The following is a 10688-nucleotide window of genomic DNA, read 5'->3' as shown; positions in this document are numbered from 1 at the left end:
AGAGTGTGGGAGGGGAAGAGTGTAGGAAAGGAAATTTGGGGAAAAATAGAGGTAAGACATTTGTGGGACACAGATATGGTTTATTATATGTTGATGAAGACATGAGTAGTATTCTCAACTGGGCTAGACTGAGGTACATATCATACTGGGCAAAGTCTCTTTACAATATAAATGATGTATAGTGATTAAATGTATAAATAATAATAAAAAATGCTAAAAAAGAAAAAAAGTGTGGCACATATATTCCATAGAATACTATTCAGCCATAAAAAAACAACTAGACCCTATCATCTAAAAGAAAGTAGATGAATATGGACTGTTTATTGCTAAGTGAAGCAAGTCAGGCTATGAAAGAGAGATATTGCATGTCTCTATACACCACACTCTATGGTAGAGACTGAAAGACTGGAGGATATAAAAGCATTGAAAATAGTTATGGACACTGGAGACAGTGTGGAAGGAAGATGGGAGAGTGGAAGAGTGTAGGAAGGGAAATTAGGGAGAAAAATAGAAAAGTAAAACATTTGTGGGAGACAAATGGCTTATTACGTGTTGATAACGTGCACAGTATTCTCAACTGGATGGGTCTAAGGTGTATTTCATGTTGGGTAAATTCTCTCTATAAGTTAAATGATGCGTAGCAATTGAATGTATAAATAATAATAATAATAAGGGTTTCTGGGTTCAAACATAGTCTAAGGGCTTTTTTCAGAGCAGTATGTGCGTATTTCATGTTGGGTAAATTCTCTCTATAAGTTAAATGATGCGTAGCAATTGAATGTATAAATAATAATAATAATAAGGGTTTCTGGGTTCAAACATAGTCTAAGGGCTTTTTTCAGAGCAGTATGTGCATGAGGAGACTTCAAAAACTTTGTGGAAAATGGAATAAAAATATAAATAGAGGGCTGACTCCATGGTGCAGCAGTAGTGCAATGCCTAAGGGAAGCCAGACCCCACATGACGATCATGGTTCAAACCCCCTGCCCAGTCAGCCTGAAACATACCAGGTGAGCACATGAGTGCCCAGGACCTAACAGGCTAGAAGACAAGGAAAGAGACAGCAGTGTGGCCAGAGCTCAGGAGGGCACTTCTCTCTCCATCTCTCTCTTTCAGGTACATGCACGTGCACTATTGTGAATTTCTTAAAGTATGAGTTTATTTTGGTGCAAAAAAATGAAATCCATGTATCATTTGCTCATAATACTCATAGTCCATGTGCTTTTGAAGGAACCCTCAGATTATCCTAAGGACTGCCCACTCTGCCTGTGTCTGTGAGTCGCATCTGCCATCCTCGCTGACCTAATACAGGCCTGATGCCTGTTAGAAAACCCAGGCATCCAGGATGCTAAGACATGCCCGTGCCAAAGCGGAGAGGCAGGCATGATCCTCAGAGTCATTAAAGAAGCTGTTTACAGAGCCCTACTCCTCTTTTAATTTGTTTGTCTTTTCTATTGTATAATTGAATCCAAGCCACGGGGCTCAGCCGAGCCTGGCCAGGGAAGGCAGAAATCCATCAATACCCAGGAGTGATTGATGGCTGTGTCTGAAGCAAGAGGCTCCCTAGAAGGCAGAAAGGTTTGCCTTGCTCCTGAAGTGAGGCAAAGTGGTACAGGGGAGAGTGCCTGGACTTTGCTTATCAGATAAACTGGAGTTCAAACCTCAGCTCTGCCATGAACCAGCTATGTGACCTGGGACAAATTTCTAAGCTTTTCTTTTCCTCAAATTCCTCACCTATGATCCCAAAGGTCACACACACATTTGGCAAGGTTGCAGGGAGAACTACAAGAAACAATGCACATGGAGGACCCGTATGTCATAGGTGCCTAGTAAGGTATAGGTCTGGTTTTGTTATTATTATGATGGTATTATGGAACAGTAGCAGGTTTTCCCCAGAGAATACCAGTCCCTTTGGTGGTAGACGGTACACCATGTCAGAGCTATAAGAGGCAATGGAGAAAGCAACCTGGAGTTGTCAAGAGACCAGAACTCAGAATCAGAATTTCTCATCTCGAATCTCAATCCTGTCTTATTCCCTCTGTGCAGCCTCAAGTGAATTACTTAAACTCTCTGAGCACCAGTTTCTCCAGAGTGGAGACCAGAACTCCTATCCTGCCCCCTTCACCTTGTAGTAATCAGAAAGAAATGTTGGGTAAATTGAAATGAAACAACATTTGTGAAATTGGGTATGCACCAAATCTTTTTTCATAAATCCAAAAGAAACTACTACCTATCCCACTGGGTTACTGGCTGCATGTTAGAATTCCCTGGGGAGCTTCTGAAACATAGCAGTGCCCAGAACACCTGAACAGCAATCTCCAGGATGGGAGCTTGGCACAGCTGGTAGCCCCTGAACAGCTGCCTGCCTAGCCAAAATCTCCATTCTGCAAAGGAGAAAGGAAAAGCCCAGTGAGGGGAGGAGTTTTGCTCAAGGTCACACAGTAGGTCAGTCACACTCTGGAGGGTCTCTCGTTCCCCTCCTCTGACTTCTGCCAGGATAAAATTCCTACAGGCAAATTCTCAGGGGCCAATCAGGAAGCTGGGAAGGGTTGTCTATGCTAGGTCACCTACCTGGGAAGCAAGAGGTTCACCCCAGGAGTTGGTTAAGAGGGCTCTGCCCAGAAGCTCCTCAACTGCTGGGCACTGATGTCAAGACCTCCCTATCCTCCATGATCAAGCTGGAGTGTACCAGCAGGGGACCCAGAGGTGGTTATCACAGACATGCTCCTGGAAGAAATCATGTAGAATGGAAGGCAAGCAAGCCTCATCATCAAGCCCATCCCTGCCACTGACTGACTGTGCCATCAGGCAAGAAGAACCAATGAGAAAGTCACTATTTGAAAACTGTGTTACCCTGCCAGGCTAGGTTTGGGGCCTATTTCTTTTAAATGCTTCCCTTGCTCCTGGTGTTGAATCTACCCCCTTGGACAAATCAGTCCTTTCTAGACAAGGACAATGTCAAGAGGGCTTCTTTATCTACAATGGCACAGATGGGGGCAGGGGTGGCATCACCAGGACAAGCTCAGGGAGCAAAGGCAGTGAGGCCTTCATGTTTGACAAGCTGTATGGAAGGGAAGCCTCAGGATCAAGGCAAGGACCCTAAAAATAAGAGCCAGAGAGGAAGGACACCCAGACCAATGGAAAGAACTTCATCAGCCTAAGGTATATAACAAAGAGCCAGCTGCCTTGAAAAGTAGTAAGCTTCCCACCACTCTGGAATTACAACAGTGAAGGCTGCATGGCCATTGGTGAGTGTGGTAGCAGTGGGATTCCTGTATTCAGTGGTCGTTTGGACCAAACAAACTCAAAGAACCCTTCCATGCTGCTCGGATTCTGTTTTGGTGAGTCTGAAGTCCTGAAGAGAGGATTTGCAAGAAAGTCAGGCAGACATTCAAGTCCTGATTTCTCCATTTGGTTGTGTGACCTTGAGCAAGTTATCTAATCTCTCTGAGTCTGTTCCCTCATCTGCCATACAAAGATAATCATATCCATCTTGGAAACTGGGGTGAGAATTAAACGATGCACTGTGTGTCGAGTCCCTGGAACAGGCCTTTAACAGCGTCAAGTCTGAGCCAGCAAAGCGCCACCACAGCTGCCCTCCTAATCTCCATCCACAGCTTCCCAGTGGTCTCCAGGTTTCCCAAGATGTGCTCATTAAGCAGATTAGCGCACAAAACCGGTCGTCACTCACATCTGTGAAGGCCCAGGATGAAATGCGGGTCACAGTTTCTCTTCCCATTAAGCTCATGCCTCACAGAGCCCGGGCTTTTCACAGGGAGGGAGGCCTTAATAACCATGCTTAAAGAAGAAGAAAAAAACAAGCCTAAAGAACCGTGAAGAACATAGGCTCAGTGTTCAAGCTAAAAATCCACCTCCCTGATTCAGTCTGCTCTACTGGGCAGAAAGGCAAATTCCTTCCTAGGTCTGGGTACATAAAGCCAAGTGCTCTCATCCCAGGGCACTGGCTGGCTGCCTCCCGAGTGTGCCCTTTTTGGGACCCATCCTAAAAGGAGAGGTGAGTATCCATCCAGTGGGCAAAGGCCAGCTCGGCCAGACTGGCATGGCCTGCCCCTTACCTTCTATGTGCAAGATATAAATAGGGCCTTCCAGTGGGATTTGAGGGGCCTTGAGCATACCCCACCTTAGTCTGGAAAAGAATCACGTATCAGCTTACTACTCACTCTTAGGACTTAGGGCTTTTCTGTTTTCAAAGTACCTCAACTTATGTTTCCTAAGACTGCACATTGTCAGCCATCAGGAAAAGAAAGGCAAAATGATCAAAAAGCATTTCCCAGACCAGCCCACGGAGTGGTAGTTAAGGTGGCTAGATCCCACATGGCCAAATGTGCAGTTTGAGTTCCAGACCTGGTAGCTTGATAAACACACCTGGCACATGTGTGTGTATGTATCCAAAATCCCAAAAGGAGGGAGAGACGGAGAAGGGATGTGGCATGACCATTCCCCACAAGGGATGGGAGGTGTTGCACTTTCAGCCTCTTTCTGTCTCTCTCCAGTGAGCACATGTGCCTTCTGGCAAAATAAAAATAAAAATAAAAAAATTCCCATTACTATAAATTCCCAGTTGGTATAACAATCATCTTTGGAGGGGGATAAACTTCATGCCTGAAAATTGAGGAAATTATAAAATGTCTAGAAGCCCTTTCCTTCTCTTCCCCATGACATCCATATATGCACACAGAGGTAAATCACCAGATCCCACCCTGGGCCATCAAATGTCCAGTTGGATCATTCATTCAAGATGGCGGGCGGCAGCCAACACCATCACCTCACACACTGGGAGAACAGTGGTCAAGGATCAGAGTATTGGTACAACCTGACACTGTGGATGCCCCAAATGGGCTCGCATCATAGGAAATTAATGACAAACCTCCCAGCCAAAGCACAAGAACAGGTAGTTCCTAGAATACACTGAATTGAGGCAGGTGATGGTGAGAGTGAATTTGGTGTCAGCATACCCATTTTACATATGAGGAGGTTGAGGTAATAAAATGGGCTTTCTCATTGCCACAGTCAGGATGGCAGAGGTAGCTTCCAATCCAAAGTTGCCAACCACTGACAGGTGTGTGACTGTTATCATGTCACACGCATTCTTACCCAAAAGCCCAGTTTGGCTTACTACAATGCCAATTCTTGGTCCAAGCCCTTTGGAAGCAAGGCTTCTCCCTTAGGCTTAGAGTTGTCAAAATTTAACGAGCAGAAGAACTACCCAGCAGCTCGTTAACTGTCCCAGTCATCAGCTCCAGTGTGGTCCGGATCAGTGTCTCTCAAACTTCCCTGTGCCTAGGAATCACTGGGGATCTTGTTGAAATGCAGATTCAGTGGAGCTGTGGTAGGGGTGAGACTACATTTCTAACAACCTCCCAGGTCAGGCCAACCCTGCTGATCTGTGGACCACACTTTTGAGTTCAAGGAGCTAGTCCACCAGGGTTTGAATCCCAGCTCTACACCCACTAGCTGCATAATACCTGCAGGTTATAATACTTAACCTCTCTGGGTTTCAGGGACTTTAAACATACATATGTTTTAAATGTATGTCAGTACAGTGTTACTGAAAGGAATTCTTTTAAGGATTAAATAAGATAATTGTGTAAGTCACTTAGCACAGTGCCTGGTGCATTAACAATGCCAATAAATGGGAGCACCTGTCAATTTTGGTGAGTTCTATGACACATTATAAGCGTTCAATAAATAAATTAAAATTATTAATGTTATGTTTTCCCATGAACTACCTTCGTTCAGCTTTCCCAAGTCCTCTAGCTTCCTCTGGAAATGAATTTTAGAACTAGCAATTTACATTTGTATAATGCATGTTCCTGTATATTTGTTTCAGTTATCAATGCTAACTTTGTTTAAAAATAACTATGATTTATTACTACAATTCTGTGGCTGGCTGAGCTCCACAGGGTGGTTCTTCTACTCACATGGTGTAGCTGAGGTTGCTCATACACCTGGAGTTCAGATGGGGCCAGTGCTGAGGGCCAAACAGCCAGGTTAGCCCCTGTCCTCCAGGGCTCTCTCCCCACATAGCCTCTCATCACTCAGGAGTCTAACACGACCTTTCTTTACAGCATGATGGTGGTTCCCAGGGTGAGCGTCCCAAGAGAGCAAGCTCCTATGTACAAGCATGTATCAATCCTTTACTTGCATTATGCTTATTACTGTTCCATTGTCCCAAGCATGACCAAGCCCAGAGCTCAGAAGGGAGGAAACTATAGAGGATGTGAATCCCAGAAAGTATGGTTCACAGAGAGCCACTAGTGCTGTCTGCTGCAATTAACTAACACACTTGAAAATAAGCTCTTTGAAGACAGGAGCTCATCTGCCACATGCCAGTCCCAGTCTGAGAAGATTGTTAAATATGTCACCAAGAAAAGCAGTTAAAGCAAACATACTCTTGCCATTTGCAAATGGCCATGAGAGCAATAGGCCATGATGCTGTCTGGGGCCTGGTGTTCAGGGCATCAAGCTCTGGGCCTGTCCTTTTCTCTCCACTTTCCCACCTAACTTACAGCTTAACATTTTTCTGCCAGCCCCTCCCTACCCTGTAAGTCTCTTTTCTCCGCGCCTCCTGGTGACATAGTTAATTATTTATAAATGAACATTTAAATGCACCAGAATAAGTGCTATTTAAAGGAACCCTGTGGTGACTCACTGAGTAATTAAAATAATCATTTATTCCATAAGCATTTATCGGGATCTCAGTCTGCACCAGCACTGTGGGTGGAAAAGGACAGGGAGGGTACAAGGAGCGAGAAGCTGTGGCTCCTGCCCTCAGGGAGCTAAGTCACTTGTTCTTTCCTAACAGATACTTATTATGCACCTACCATTTGCATGTTCGACTAAGTGCTGGGCCAGAGGTGAACTTGGAACTGTTTCCAGCCTCTGAATATTCACAGACTGGTAGAGATAGAAGTGAATAGGTCCATACCACATAATCTTTATAGGACAGCTACATTTGAGAAAGTCCTTTGCAAGTGAAGTAGGACCTTAACTTGGCCTGGTGTACAGACAGGGTTCAAAGCACTTTCCAGGAGCAGTGGCCCACAAACTGTCAACAGAAGTTGACCCAACAAACACAACCCAGAGAGACCTTGCAGATCAAGGCATGAAAGCTCAAGGCAAGTCACTGGAGCTTGTGAAGGACGGCCTCTGCCTTCTGCATCCTGTGTGCAGATCCAGGTTCCTAAGACAGCTCAAAGCTGCTCCAAAGGTACAGCAAGCATCACCAAGCTGAAAGGAGGCATCTCCTTCTTACCCTTCGATGCTCCAGTCAACGCCATCAGCTTACATAGGCTTCCCCTGGTGACCAAAGTGGGTTCCTTATGTTCTTTGCCATCATGCACCGTATTTGCCTCCCTCGTGGGGCCTGCACTAACTTTGCTTACTTCTTTATTACCCGTCATCCATTTGAACTAATAGGACTTTGCTATTTTCCATCCCTATTAGAACCTAATGCACAAAGGCAAGGACTTTGGTTCATGTTGATCCCAAGCAGCTAAAAGAATCCCCAGCACATGATAGGGACTTAAAGGATGAAGGGGAAGGTCCATGGAAGGAGGAATTAAGGGGCTGAGAGGTAGGGGGTACTAGGAGTACCAGAGTTTCAGAACAAGACCAATCTAAGTTCTGATCTTGCCTCTTCTCCACTCAGCACAGATAAAAGGATCCTTCTCAGATAAAATTTCCAAACAAGTATGAGGGTTCTGTTTTGAGGCAGACCTTGGGATGGTAGAGGCAATCATATTATGAGTCCACAGAGAGGTCAGGCCTGGGAGAAATCCAGCCAACAGTATATAACCAACACTGTGACAAGGTATGAAGTTCAAAGCTAAGCTGGGCTCGGTTCTGATACAGGACCGTAGCATCCAGATTCCAAGGGAGCAGGTAGAACTCTGTTTGGACTGATGGAGTGTTAAAGTCTTGTACCTGGTCCATAACACACAGGGGCTAGTCAGCTGGTAGATCTGACTAGGGCCTTAGCCTAAGAAATAGAAAGAGGAGCAAGAGAAATTTCTTACTGGCCTCTCTGTTTTTATATGTGGTGATTCCTTTTCAGGAAAAGTCTTCCCCTCTCTTCACATGATAAACTCTTACCCATCCTTCAAAGACCCGCCCCTCTTGAAAGGTCCTTCTTTGAAAACTGTTCTTTCTCTCTCCTATGAAGTTAGTCACTCCTTCTTCTATACTCCATCATAGTTGACACATGCTTCTCTAGATACTTAATCACCTTCCCCAAGAAACCAAGAACTTCTCTGAAGCAGAGACAGGGTCTTATTTCTCTGTAGCAACAATGCCCAGCTCAGCACCTCCTACCTACTACTCCTAGTAGCTAATAACCACATAATACCTGATAGCTACCATTTATGAGACACACACTCTGTTTTCAGGCTTTGCATTTAACTTAATCCGTAAAAACAGCCCAGTGAGTTAGGGTCTAATGGGATTTCCATCTTACAGTTGAAAATAAACTGATGGAAGTGGAATTCACTACATGTCCAATGAATGCATGTTAAATAAATGAGCAAATGAGAGAGTGACTGGGTGAAATAACTGAGAGGTAAGATCATGTGGGGCTGCCCTTTTCTGGTAGGTATCAATGCCCTGGGACATTCTATTAGACTGAACTGTTCTATATCCATGTCCTTAAACTCCCAGCATTCCCCTATGGAAGGAAGGTTGAATAAAAGTATAGACTGAAATCCTTGCTAATAAGATAATTTCCAGATCACTTAGAATGGAAAACAGGACCTAGAAATCTTGGTCTGTGGGAAGATCATTAAGTCTTGAGAGGCTATTTTTTCTGGAATTTCTTTGCTTCCAGCCCCGTTGGCCATTGGGATGGTACTCCACCCCACTGACATAGGGCTTGGTCTGAGACTTGCATTTCTCCTGACTTGAACTATATGTACCACTGTGAGTGTTAATGCACACACATTTCCACACCTATCCAGTCTGAACTGGGCTGGTCAGATTATTCAATAGGAACTTCAAAAAGTTCATGAAAAATTAATATAATTCATAAAAAATAACATATGCATGGATATCAACATTTCTGCACCAAAATAGACCTGTACTTGAATTCTATTTTTCCTGGGTTTTTTTCTTTTTTTTTTTTTTTTTTTTGGAGAGGTTTTTGCTATAAGGCACGTGTGCTCGCCAGACAGACAGAGAGAGACAGAGAGACAGAAAGCAGGAAATCACCCCCCAGGGGGGATGGCCACGCCGCAATCCCTTTTCCTCCATTCTCCTCTCAGGATCTTGGGCACGCACACACATGTGCCCAGTGTGAGTTTTAAGCCACCAGGTCCAGGACACGAACCATGGTCGACTACATGGGAGTCCAGCGACATAGCCATTACACTAACTGCTGGTCACTATTTTTCCTGCTTTTTGAGGTATGCTCCAACTGCAGCAGATACACACAGAGAATGAAATGGGTTTTCTTTTTAGCTACTTCTCTTTAAACCCTTGGGATGGGAAGCAGCCGGCTTTCATGATGATAGCAGATTTGTGGGTCAGGTCTGACTCTAAGAGGTTCCAGGCTCAGTCCCAGAACATTCATAAGGTTCTGTTATAGGCCAGAAATAAAAGTTGTGGGTGGTTGAGGTTGGAAGTCCATGCACATGCCCCAGTCCCAAGAAGAACACATCTTCTTAAATGCATCATCCAAATAGACTAAAGGTTCCCACTCTGTCTTCTCCCAAAAGCTTTGTGTTAACTACCCCAAGAAGGCAGAAGAGATGCCTCCTCACAGGTGCCAGCTGGAGCCACAGAAATTGTTTCAACATGAAAAGGGCACAAACATAGATGCACAACACATTAAACCCTGCAGCAGATGTCTCAGACCAAGACTATAACTCAGATAACAATCATATTTTCACATGTCATGAAGTTTTGCAAATTAAATTACCTCTAATAATATTAATAATAATGTTTATTAAGTACTCATTAAGGCTAGGTTCTGTACGAATACTTTATATGCATTATCTAATATAAGTTTTTCAACAACCCTAAAAGAGAACACCTGTTAGTATTACTCTCATTTTGCAGTTGAGGACACTGATGCTAAAATATGTTGAATGCAGGGGCCAACCAGGTGGTGTGGTGGTTAAAGCAGCTGGATCCCACATGGTCAAGTACATGATTTGAGTCTTGGACCTGGCAGCTTAGAAAATATGCTGGGCACATGTGTGCAATGCCCAAAATCCTCAGAGAACGGAGGAGAAGGGATTAGGAGTAGCCATCCCCCTGGGGAGTGATTTCTCACTCTCCTTCTTTCTCTTTCTCTCTCTCTCTCTGTTTCTCCCTAGTAAGCCTATGAACCCTATAGCAAAAAGAAAGATCAGTTCCCTGTACACAGTTTCATATGCATGGGATAGTGGAATACAGGTTTGGGTCAGGTTCTGTGCAACTCCCTTGTCTCTGTGTTTGGTTTTTTTTGTTTGTTTGTTTGTTTTTTTCCCCAGAGCAAGAGTCATTGGAAGACCACACAACTTATAGAGCTTCAAAGTCAGGGGTCTCAGCAAGGTCTAAGAATTTAAGAGTTAGCATCCTCCAGGAGGTAAGCCACCAACAACCACTAACCTGAAGCAAAGGGCCTGCTCCCTCCTCTCATTACCAGGCAAGAGTCTACCCTTCCCACTCCATCTGTACTCTGTGATAATACT

Source organism: Tupaia chinensis, unplaced genomic scaffold, assembly GCF_000334495.1.
Source record: "Tupaia chinensis unplaced genomic scaffold, TupChi_1.0 Scaffold148234_1, whole genome shotgun sequence".
Lineage (NCBI taxonomy): Eukaryota > Metazoa > Chordata > Mammalia > Scandentia > Tupaiidae > Tupaia > Tupaia belangeri.
The sequence above is the reverse complement of the archived record's forward strand: the minus strand, read 5'-3'. Positions refer to the sequence as shown.